At 41.0% G+C, this 12556-nt stretch overlaps 1 protein-coding gene across 2 annotated transcripts in view; it reads right to left on the minus strand.

Annotated features, from left to right (window-relative positions):
• zgc:172282 (leucine-rich repeat and fibronectin type III domain-containing protein 1-like protein) overlaps positions 1 to 12261 on the minus strand; it is a 210576-nt gene extending 198315 nt beyond the window's left edge. The window contains exon 1 of one of the 2 annotated variants that reach the window (XM_038693519.1): positions 10966 to 12260. The gene's annotated coding sequence lies outside the window, so the exon portion shown is untranslated. Of the gene's footprint in view, positions 1 to 10965 lie in introns of both variants that reach the window. The other variant, XM_038693516.1, reaches the window with a different exon arrangement.
• Between the last annotated feature and the right edge of the window lie 295 nt (positions 12262 to 12556).

Below are 12556 nucleotides of genomic sequence, written 5' to 3' on the forward strand. Positions count from 1 at the left end.
CATACTGTCACCTATTGTCCTTAACATATATAACAGTACTCTCAGCAGCGTACATCACATTCTGTGTAAAGGTAAATGTTCCCTGTCTTCAAGATCAAGATGCATGGGAAGGTTTTTAAGTGCTTAGGAAGTATTCTATAAGAGCACAACTCTGTGCGTTAATGAATTTGTGCATTCACTTGTAACACTATTTGCAGTGTGCAATGGTTAGGGGAATAAAGTCTAGACTGTTAAAACAACTCAGAGCCCCAAGAGCCCTGTATATGTACAGTGTGCATTTGTACACCAAGCAGTGCGAGAGAAGCACTGTACATTCACACACCAGGACACAGGGTGGTTACTATACTGCAGTACTTATACATTAAGCATTTTTCTCAGTATTTGTGTGACAGTAATTTCAGTGTTTATTGTTTTACAAGACAAACTACTTTTATTTAGTCCATACATTCTAGAAACTACAAATATCAAAATTCATGCCTGACCTTAAAAAACAGTTCATGGTCAAGATCAATATCCTTAATTCAAGGTCCACTTACTAGTTTTTTTTGTTAGTTTTTTTCTTTAGAGCTTTCAAGCACAGCCCTCCAGCAGGATTAGTACTGGAGTTGATGATGACTGTGCTGCTGAAAGCTCTGGAAAAAGTTAGTAAGTGAACCTGCAGTTAAAATTGCTTACTCAAACTAGAAATTGCAAATGCAATAGAGAGAAAAAATTGTCACGTGTATTGCTTCAGAATATTACTGCATTCTAGCCGTTGGCCTTGTTTTGTCTCTTACTGCAAGGCATATTGCGATAACAGAAATATCTGTATGTCTAAGTCTTGGAAGCAATTGGAATGTCTTGCTCACATTCCAAATAATTATTTTATTTTTGTTTAATGCAATTAACTCATAATGTTTTGCTCAATCCCGACATGAACCATAATAGTGTGGTGTCTCTAAGCATTCAGTAATTAGGTCTTTTGTAGTACAAATTTTTTGACATCCTACACAACCACGACTGCCATACTACATAAAAGGGCTGGTCAGCCTCGACAAAAGCCTGCCAGTTTTGGTTTCAGTCACAATTAAAATTCATTTTAAATTTGACATTTACACTGGACAAAATTGCTAGATGAAACCTCCATACACCACTGTACACTCATATCAGTGCACGCACACACATCAGCACAAGGAGCATCCTTCAGAAACAATGAGCTTTAGAAGACATGTGGTGCATAATTGGTAGTGATCAACCTTCAAACTGGGAGGTTAATGTGTTTCTTTCAGCCTCTCTTCTTTCCATCAGGAAATTAAGAAACCATTAGCAAACTCTGTTCATTTCACCAATGAAATGTGCCAATTTCGACCAAGGCCACTTTTCCATTCCTTCTGCATTTCAGTTATACAGAATATCTTCCACCTCACACAGGGATGCCCGTATTTCTGGGGGGTTAGTCTTGTACTCATCTTGCAAAAGTCAACCATCAGAAAGGTTGCAAGGCCTGTGTTGGTGCTGTAATGTGTGCAACAACCAGGGATGTCCCGAGACAATCTGCAGTAGTTTACTAAAGCTGGGATTGAAGAGAGGCTTTCCAAATACTGTACCAGCTAAGCACCGTTGGCTTCTGCCATAGCAATTGCAGACTGGCACTCCACAGTCCTTATACATATTTAATTCTGGCCAGGGACACCAAATAAATAAAACATTTATTTTTGTTGATCAGTGTGCATTGTCTATTTAAACAAAGTAACTACAGGACACAATACATACTATATATACTAATACTACTATTAAGGAAAGCCATTTTCTTCATTTACAATTGTAAAAGTCAAGCTACTATGCCTGCAGCAAGTGTAGAAAATTTAATGTAAGCACAGATAGCAGGCACTCGTGCCTGTAAGACACAGCAGACTGGTAAATGGCAACAAAAGTAGAATGATAGATCACTCTGCCCCAGTAATATAAAACTCTGGGTGTGTGCCGATCTCTATAACATGTACACTTTCATTAAAACACTTGCACATGCACCAACACACCCTACCTTAACCATGCACATGCTATCAGTGGAAGTAAAGAGAGTACCTTGTAGAGGAAGCAAGAGAAACAAAGAAAACATTAAAGACAAAGACAAATTGCAAAAAGATGGAGGAAGCAAGTGATGGGAAGATGAGGAGAAACCGAGTGGAGAAAAATGAGTGAATGAGAGTGAAACAGAGTGAGAAGTGGATAGAGATAGAGCGGGGCATCCATCCATCATGCAGCGCTGCTTCTGTCAGACACCAGTAATAGATGAAGAGAGATAGAGGACAGAGCAGACACTCCTCTTCAATCTATCTCCACTCACTATCTGGGTTTGCTTGTCAGGTCTGCCTTGTCACCCCAGACCAAGACAATTACAGAGGAGTGGGGAGAGAGGTACAGTTACACACAAACACACGGATATAAGCGGACAGGCTGACACACACTCAGACACAGAACTAAAGAGAAGAGATGCGAAGAGGAAAACGCAATATTATGATACAAGTGTAACATAATGGGTACACAAAATGTGAGTGGCTGCTAAGGAATGAGTGAGGCTAGGTAATGGTGAGGTAATCATGAAGTAATGAAGGGACTACTTAGTAACTACTCAGTATGATGTATCACTTACCTTGGAGTAACTAATGATTAAGTAATTAGAGGTTACTAGTTAGTATACTGTTTGGCGCAGAGTTACTTTTCTGTGTCTTATGCTTATGTAGGTCATATAATTAGAATATCATCAAAAAGTTGATTTATTTTAGTAATTCCATTCAAAAAGTGAAACTTGTATAATGTATACATTCATTCCACACAGACTGATATATTACAAGTGTTCATTCCTTTTAATCTTGATGATTATAACTGACAACTAATGAAAACCCCCAAATCAGTATCTCAGAATATTAGAATATTGTGAAAAGGTTCAATATTGAAGACACCTGGTGCCACACTCTAATCAGCTAATTAACTCAAAACACCTGCAAAGGCCTTTAAATGGTCTCTCAGTCTAGTTCTGTCGACTACACAATCAGGGGGCAGACTGCTGACTTGACAGCTGTCCAAAAGACGACCATTGACACCTTGCACAAGGAGGGCAAGACACAAAAGGTCATTGCTAAAGAGGCTGGCTGTTCACAGAGCTCTGTGTCCAAGCACATTAATAGAGAGGTGAAGGGAAGGAAAAGATGTGGTAGAAAAAAGTGGACAAGCAATAGGGATAACCGCAGCCTGGAGAGGATTGTGAAACAAAACCCATTCAAAAATGTGGGGGAGATTCACAAAGAGTGGACTGCGGCTGGAGTCAGTGCTTCAAGAACCACCACGCACAGATGTATGCAAGACATGAGTTTCAGCTGTCGCATTCCTTGTGTCAAGCCACTCTTGAACAAGACACAGCGTCAGAAGCGTCTCGCCTGGGCTAAAGACAAAAAGGTGTGGACTGCAGCTGAGTGGTCCAAAGTTATGTTCTCTGATTAAATTTTGCATTTCCTTTGGAAATCAAGGTCCCAGAGTCTGGAGGAAGAGAGGAGAGGCACAGAATCCACGTTGCTTGAAGTCCAGTGTAAAGTTTCACAGTCAGTGATGGTTTGGGGTGCCATGTCATCTGCTAGTGTTGGTCCACTGTGTTTTCTGAGGTCCAAGGTCAACGCAGCCGTCTACCAGGAAGTTTTAGAGCACTTCATGCTTCCTGCTGCTGACCAACTTTATTGAGATGCAGATTTCATTTTCCAACAGGACTTGGCACCTGCACACAGTACCAAAGCTACCAGTACCTGGTTTAAGGACCATGGTATCCCTGTTCTTAATTGGCCAGCAAACTCGCCTGACATTAACCCTATAGAAAATCTTTGGGGTATTGTGAAGAGGAAGATGCGATACGCCAGACCCAACAATGCAGAAGAGCTGAAGGCCACTATCAGAGCAACCTGGGCTCTTAAAACACCTGAGCAGTGCCACAGACTGATCGACTCCATGCCACCCCCTCCATTTTCTGCAGTAATTCAGGCAAAAGGAGCCCCAACTAAGTATTGAGTGCTGTACATGCTCATACTATTCATGTTCATACTTTTCAGTTGGCCAATATTTCTAAAAATCCTTTTTTTGTATTGGTCTTAAGTAATATTCTAATTTTCGGAGATACTGAATTTGGGATTTTCATTAGTTGTCAGTTTTACTCATCACAATTAAATGAAATAAACATTTGAAATATATCAGTCTGTGTGTAATTTATGAATATAATATCCAAGTTTCACTTTTTGAATGGCATTACTGAAATAAATCAACTTTTTGATGATATTCTAATTATATGACCAGCACCTGTATATAACAAACAAAGGCATGAGAATGTTTCTATGTATTTAGTATGAAATATCGAATTAAACTGCAATGCCATTTGCATGCTGTTATTGCACGATAAACACTGTATAAGCTGCACTCAGTGTAAAACTCAGTCTCAGTAACAATAATTAAGGATTTTATTATAAAGTCTCCAGTAATGGTAATAGTGTTTAACTGGGGTTAGCCTCTCATTTCCATATTTAGACTTATACAATTTTTAGTGGGTTCGTTTTACACTGAACTAATTAGAAGAGCAGGCGGTGCTTTCTACAGTTTGGGAGAACCATAAATCTCCTTTTACACAGTGACTGTATGATAGCCTTTTCCAATGCCATAGCTGCCCACGCCCCATTACACACACATGATTAATGGAAAGTACCAGTGGGCCACTATGGTCATAAAATATGCTAATTTAATACTGTAATCATGATGTTTAATGCAATACTTTTTCCCACATGCCTAAATGTGACCGTACGTGTTGGTGTATCTGCAGTAAAGCTCTAGAAGCAGCAGGATTAAGACTAATGTTTTTACCAGTCATGGCCAATCAAATCAGCTTTTCCCATTCATTTTCAAGCAGTTTGCTCCCCGTTGGCAAACTTTTGAGGCTGTCCAAGATTGAGGTATCCATACTGGATGAGGCATATTGTATAATCTCAAATAGTCAGTCAGTTGGGAACACAAAATATCAGAAATCCGTCATGTAACCTAGTTGTCAGATGTGGGTGATTGTCGCAAGTAAGAAACGCACCCCCTAAACAGTTCAGACTACAAATCCCATTTAAGTCCACATAACAACATGAGCTGGACACTAGGGATGAAACAGTATGAAAATTTCATATCACGATTATAAACCATTTCAACAAGTTTTATATCGAAAACTACAAATACAATTGGCATTTTTGCCATTTGCATAACAAATAAAATAACAGCAAATACCTTTTTGTAAACATATGAAAATCATCAGTGTGCATTATCAAGATTTTATATTTTATATTATATAGGTAATACAATGACCACGTGGACAATTACATGAAAACAAATAAGTCTTTAGAAGACAGTGATAGAAACTGCAATGAGCCCAAAAACTGACATAAATACAGAGTCTGTAGCATTTCTAGATATGCTGGTTGGTTGACTAAACTGCGTAACGTGTTATCATGTGCTGAAGACAAATAGACTCTGCCGACACACACAGCAACAGAACAATGTGTGGCGTTTTTACAAGAGCAGCAACACAGAGCTCCAGTTTACACGCTGTTAGCAAGTCAGAGAGACAAACCAAAGCTAAAAGTTAACTCACCCTGCGTTCACTATAAGGTCATTTTCTTCAATCAAGTTTCCCTCAGCACTCTCATAAAAACTAAAATACGACCGGACTTCAGAGTGACTGAAAAATCTCCGCGGTCAAACAAACCCACGTTGCATTCTGCGCATGCGCGCCTGCTTCTGGGAGTGGCTGGACAGTGTTTGCTGTGAGATTATAACAGTTAACCGTACCCGGTTATCATGGTAATTAAAATGTGTACGGTAATAATAACCATCGTGAATTTTACCATGGTTTACCATAAAACCACAATTAGACTTTGTTTAAAAAACGGTGACATGTTGCATTTGGAATGTATTGTAATAACTGTAATTCCAATACTGTTTTGGGCTGTGTCAAAGCCTTCTGCTTGACCTACTGTGGCTTGTGCTTTGGAGAAAAGCAACATACAAATGAGTAATGTAAATGTAACGATACATATAGGATGTGTGTGACTTTGCAGAGATCAATATACATCCACACCCACCAGATAAAAGACTAATCATTCCTTCTGTTTCTGTGAGTGGTAACAAACAAAGGCAGAAAATTGCTGCTGCACATCACTGTATCTACAGAGACAAAGTTATGACCCATAGATGGGTCAAAGTATAATAAAAATAGATCCCCATCTTCCTCTTGTCAAATTTGAGGTATCCATAGCTACTGGTTGTAACTGCTACAACCCATCTAAGACCCAGTGCTATATAGGCTAGTAAACTTCGAAGAACCAATTTAGGTACTGTAGGATCACATTTTGAACACTGTGTTTTCCTTGATTTACATAGTCACAATACATCTGCAAAATCTGTTTTGTGCTATGAAAAAAATCAACCCAAAAAAATCAGCAAGTTCGGTCACTGGTTGAAGAAGAAAAAAAGAAGAAAATAATAAAACCGCCTTCCCCAGAGATGAAGTTTGGGAACTTACAGGATAGTGTGGTTCATCTGACCAGTGTTATAGCCCTCTGCCTGCCTGCTCGACACAGCACCATTCTAATACCACGCTGCTTGGCATTCAGCACGCTGCTCTTGCTCTCTCTTTCTCCTGGCACCATCCCTCCCTCCTTCGCTTCACCTCTTTCTCTCTCTCTCTTTTTCAGCAGCATCTCTCATCCGCTCCTCTTCCCTGGTGAGGTGAGATTGCGCCACTGAACTGGCATCTGTTGCAACACACGTGCACACAAACAGACACACACACACATACACACTGTGTGGACATTTAAACCCCTACTGTAGTGGACAGCATGTCGCTGTGTTGAGAGTATCATGATGACATATTTTGGACATAAAAACTATATAGCAGCGTGTTGCCATATCACACGTCTTAACACGTAGAGCTTCATGGAGAAATATTCTCACCTTATGTTCCTTTTATCCTCTCATTTCTTATTCATTCTTCCTCTTTTCCTCATCCCTTTTCCTCTCCCTCATAAAAAAGTCTTTTCCTTTTCTTTTTCCACTCCTTCCTCTTCTCTTCACCAACCCTTTCTCCCTTCTTTTCATTTCTCAATACATTCCCTTCTCTTCTCCTTCTCCTCTCACTGCTTCACCTAAACACTTCATTTATTCCTAATCAACCAGCCTTGTTGAATAAAGGTGAAGTCCCCCAACAGCCTGCTATGTTCCTTTTGTTTTTCTCTTTACTACATCCAGGGCCTCTCATTTTTATTTTCTTGAGCATGTCCTTCCTTGCATGTCTTTCATCACTGCAACATCAATTCGTTTTTTTTTCTCTTGCAAATGTTAAACCTTCACTGCAGCCTCATATTCCCATCTCCTTGCACCCTTTCTTTTTCAAAATAAAAAACATACCTGTTCAACTATCCATGCGACAACGTGTACATGTAGTCTATACTGAGTTAGAAACCCCACTGTGTGTACCTGCAGACCTATACATCACTTCCCCACAGAGATTAAAGTGTTTTTCCTTCCCTCTCTGAAACTCATTGAGTTTCTCTGTGTGAGTTATATTTCTTTTCTGCTGTCTCTCTCACTCATAGACACATCAATCAATTACACTTACTCTCCTCCAGCTTCATCATTCAATCTGGCATTGGCAGGATGAACGGTATTTTACATGGCACCAAAAATAGAAGGCTTTATTGTTCAAACATAGTTCACAAAGCGCTTGGATCTCTTGAGAAAGCGTGGCTACTGAAGAGTCCAAACCACACTGACAGACAGACCTTTGTCACTCAGGGTTTATAATAGTTTAATCTATCAAAAGACTTTTAGTACCAGACAGTACCAGATTTTGTTACTGTAATAAAGGACCAAAGTCAAATTGAACTGATTTTATTCCATCCTTTAAAAGTAATCTAAAATACCCTCATTCACCTTAGAATCACGCCTTCCTCTTCCAGTCTTTGACCACAGTTCAATAAACTGTAAACATGACAAAGTACCATGCATGGTCAGCTCTTGTAGAAGCAGGGGAAGTGTTAAGAGACTCTCACTCTTTAATGGTCACACGCTATCTCCCATCAATTTCCCACCTCTTTCGCACTCAATTAGGAGGAACCCTGCCATTTGCTAATCTAGGTACAGCCACTTGCAAGGGCAGCGGCATGCGTATGACTGTGGTGTTCAAAACGATGTGAGGTTTTGACAGTTTTCTCACACTTTCTGGCCCCTGTTATCCCTGAATGTTTTCTGAAACCTTCAGCCTAAATCCCAGTAAGCCAGAGGGATCATGAAGTGGCACTTTCATGGCCTGTTTTCATACCAGGAATCAGGGTCAAACGAGTCTCTGGCCTTCAACGTCTGCAGGAAATTTCTGCTTTTCTTGCGCTCACCTTAGAACTGGTTTTATAGTACATGTTAGTTTAGTATATAGTATATGTTCTGACATATGATATTTAAAAGACTTTTTTTTTTTTTTACATTTAAAAGGCTTATATAAATAATATATGCTTAGTGGCATTCTTGTCCAGGGTTACAAAGGATGAAAGATATCACTCTCACGTATAAATGTAGCTGGGGCTAGCAGTTAGTTCAGCGTAGCATAAAGACTGGAAGCAAGGGGAAACAAGTAGACAATCTCCAAAGATAACAAAATCTACCTACCAGCACCACCTAAACTTAACAAATTAGCACATTTGTCTAATGAATGCCAAAACTGAAGTGTAAAAATGACACATTGTGGTTTTACAGGGGATTATGTGACTATTCTGCCTGGGCACAGTAACTACTTGCCGTCTTCTCATCGCCGTAAGGTTGTCAGTCTCACCTTATGCCTCACCTTTCTGCAACATCACCAAAAATGCTCAGAGCCATTGCTTTAGAAAACACCACTGTTGTTGATTAGTGTCTTTGCATGCACAGATATATCCAATTATTTTTACGACACTCAAGTGTTCTGTTTCAGAGTTGGTTCATGTGAATGTCATGAGAAAATTACAATAAAATAGCTGGACCATACAATTTATTCCTCAGGCACTTTATCCAATTTTTTTTATGTTTTAATCACCTGTGGAAACTCAGTTTCCATGGCAGTGTGAGAATATTCAGTTTATTCACGTATAGTGGCATTCATGAGTGGGATATGATGATCAAATAAGAGCTTGACCAGAGTATGAGCTATAGCATAGAATACTGTGTGCATGTTGGGACGCTGACAGAGATGTCACTAACCAGGATGATATAGAGTCCAGGCCTAGCTCATTACAGCACTCTCTAGGACTGCACCAAATACTAATTATACACATAAGTATGACTGAAATTAATTTGTGTGTTGATTTGGAGAAAAAGTCTGCCTGATTTCTTCTGTGGGCATATTTGCTATGTTTTAGGCTCTAAACTAAATCTTAATAAAATCTTCAGTTAGTATTTGAGTTAAATGCCATCATGCAAGTGGGGTCATGATCAAATATACAAGCAAGTGCTTTTTTACGATCCCATTTACATCCAGCATTTTCAACTGCAGTGCAGCATGTTAAGATACTCAGTAACGGCACAATATGACTAAATGCATTAAGACTGTGATCTGGAATGCATTAACATTTCACAAAAAAAATTTAAAATCTTTCAAGACTCTGCTTAGACAGTGTTTCAAGCCACATTCAAACACGATGCATCAATACAAGCAAGAATGAATGAAAGAATGTGGGCAAGAAACACTGAAATATGTGAAACAAGGCTTCAGCTAAGCCACATGTATACACATTTGGGGACAGAAATGGAAAACCAGCGAACGACTTCCTCCAAACCTCATTTAATCTCGCATGTGTGTTTACATGAGTTTTACGGTGGCTTAGAGCCATTGCGAAACCTCATCAAAATGCAAATGGGGCAGTTAGGGACGGGGAAATGTTCCAGGTAAAGAAGAGCTGATGAGCTGACATGGCAAACTAAATTTTTGGCAGTGTGCAGCTTTTTGTGGTTTCCTCCTTTTCTCTCTCTGCGTCTCTCTTTCTGTCTTCACGGTGCAGCAATGACCATTACGCAGCAATCCATTGAATAATACCATACAGCTGCTACAGCATAGCACTGCTAGAGTGATCCCATTCCTCTCCTATATCTTCTCCACCGTTTGCCCCGACTGCTTCTCTCTGCCCTCCCAATCTTTTTTCATTCCATTACCTTCTCCTGTCCTCTCCTATTTTCTCTACTCACCTTTTCCAGCAGCCCTCCCTCTCACCTGCTATTATGTCTTCTCCTCTTCCCTAAACACCTATCAGCCATCCTCTCCCCTCTGCCCCTGTATTCCATCACATCAACCCTCTTTCCTATGCAACTCAGTTTTAAATCGCTCTAGTCTCGCTTCTCCCCTACTACTGCCCTCCTCTCAATTCTGCTCTCCTAAATTTGATGAATTGCACTCCCCCCTCTCTTCAGTTTCTCTTCTGTATCCATCCACCCTCCTCTAAACTCTCAGACTCCTCTTTGCCCCTTCTCCTCCCATGTTGTTTAATCCACCTGCTATTTTATGGCATCTCTGCTCAAATCTTACCCCATCTCATCCCCTCATCTGTTTCACACCTATTTCTTCACGCTTCCCATGCTGTGGCACCCCAGTCAGCATCTCTCCCCTCCCCTCCTGTAGTTGATCTAGAGAAAGGATATCACCATCTCTAAATCGTATGGGAGAGAAAACACAAGCGCCATTATCTCCCCATCTGCCTTCTCTTCTCTATCTCTCTCTTTCTCTCTGTGTGTGTACTCAACTCGGCTCTTCTAAAATTACAAATCAAGCTCTCAGAAACGTTCCGGCACAGATAAGCGAGAAGACACAGAAAGCAGAGTGTGATTGAGGGAGGAGAGGAGAGAGGAAATTGTGCCATAATCGGACAGACGAGAAAAGTGGATAAAGAGACATACCTGCGCGTCTCTCACTCCTCCTCTCCGGTTGGGTGGAGGCTATTTCTCCTCCGGTTATCTGCCCTCTTATCAAGCCAGGCAAAGAACTCCAATCAGCAAAGAATATGTTAAATAATCCTCCTCCTGGTCAGACAATTTTTTAAACCAAATAAGAAATCAGATCCACTTTTTGAGGGGGTCTTGCGCCGCGGAAGGCTGGCCGCACCTGGAGTGGTGGTGGGGCAAACGAGGCGTTTCAATTTAGTTCCCGTTGAGTTTGCATTAAAAGCCCGTTACGGGTAGACGACCGGTGATAGCCTATAGCCTACAGCAACCCAGTGATCCACTGGGACAGAACTGTGAGCGTGGAAAAAACGCCGTTAAACCGGCGCACCGCCGCGTTGCGCACTCGTTTGGTCTCCACATGAGCTCCCCGCGTTACCGTTAAGATCCGTTAACCGGTCATTTAAAGGGAAAATACCCGTCCGCCGGGGGGTAATTTCGCTGGAATCCAGTCTCGAGTTAAAGAGTAGAGGCAAAGCAATGAACTAGGGAGAGTGAGGGAACGTCTTTGTAGGCTACTCGGTGAAACCGGACACGGTCGTCGTTTGAGGCTAATCAGCCGGTCTCCACGTAAACTCCCCTAGATGCTCTTTGCTCCCCATTCAGCAGTTGTCATTCCTGCACCAGCATCACATTTCACTCACTCACAGCTCTTTGCATTGGAGCTGCACTTGTTTGTAGAGTAATAATCCTCTCTTGCTGTTGGTCGGTAGAGTAAAATTGAATAACAAGAGTACAAATGGGTAGATAAGGGACTTTAGACTCAGAGAAGCTTGGTAAATGGTCGCCCCCCACCCTCCCCGCTTTTCAGCCACCGAAGTGACTTTGTCTTGACCTCTCTTGTCTCCGCGTCGTTCTCCAAGGAGAAACACCGGACAACTGTGCGTGCTGTCCAGGTTGATGGCAGCCTATAGAGAGAAGCGTTATAGATCAGAAAAAGCAATTTTCAGATAAAAGGGTGATAAATCCTGCTGGGAAACTAGCTTCAAATCATGTCCTCCTTTCCCCTGTCGTTAAAAAGCGCTCTGTTCCGCCACGGTGAGCATCTCCGTCCCCTCCTGCAGTTACTTTCACACTGTGCGGCGATTTGTCCCGGGAGGCGATACGCCTACCAGCTCCTCTTCTGTCTGCCTTCTTCCCCTTGTATCCGTGTCCTGCTCAGTTTATTGACAAGTCGCTGCTCTGGGATTTACAATAACGGATGGATTCGTTATGACGACTGTGCGTGATGACAACGCAGGGCGTTTGCCTGGGAGAAGTGGCTGATATAGTTTGGGTCTCAGACACAACAGACATGGCCAGAGGTTCAACGTGAGGCACTTGGACCTTAAAAGGGCCGTGGGAACGCAAGTAGGCCTACTTACTTACATAAAAAATAAACTAGTTCCATTGTATGATTGTATAATTATTAATTATGATTTTACTTTTTATCAGGTCATATTACTACACACAAAAGTGATTGTGTCTTTTTTTTAAATAATGTCTTTAAACGCCTTTAATAGCAGATATCTACAATGAGACAGCAGTACAATATAATAATATCTATTAA

Source organism: Micropterus salmoides, unplaced genomic scaffold, assembly GCF_014851395.1.
Source record: "Micropterus salmoides isolate LMB-PRFRI ecotype aquatic unplaced genomic scaffold, ASM1485139v1 Ms_hic_scaffold_3, whole genome shotgun sequence".
Taxonomy (NCBI): Eukaryota; Metazoa; Chordata; class Actinopteri; order Centrarchiformes; family Centrarchidae; genus Micropterus; species Micropterus salmoides.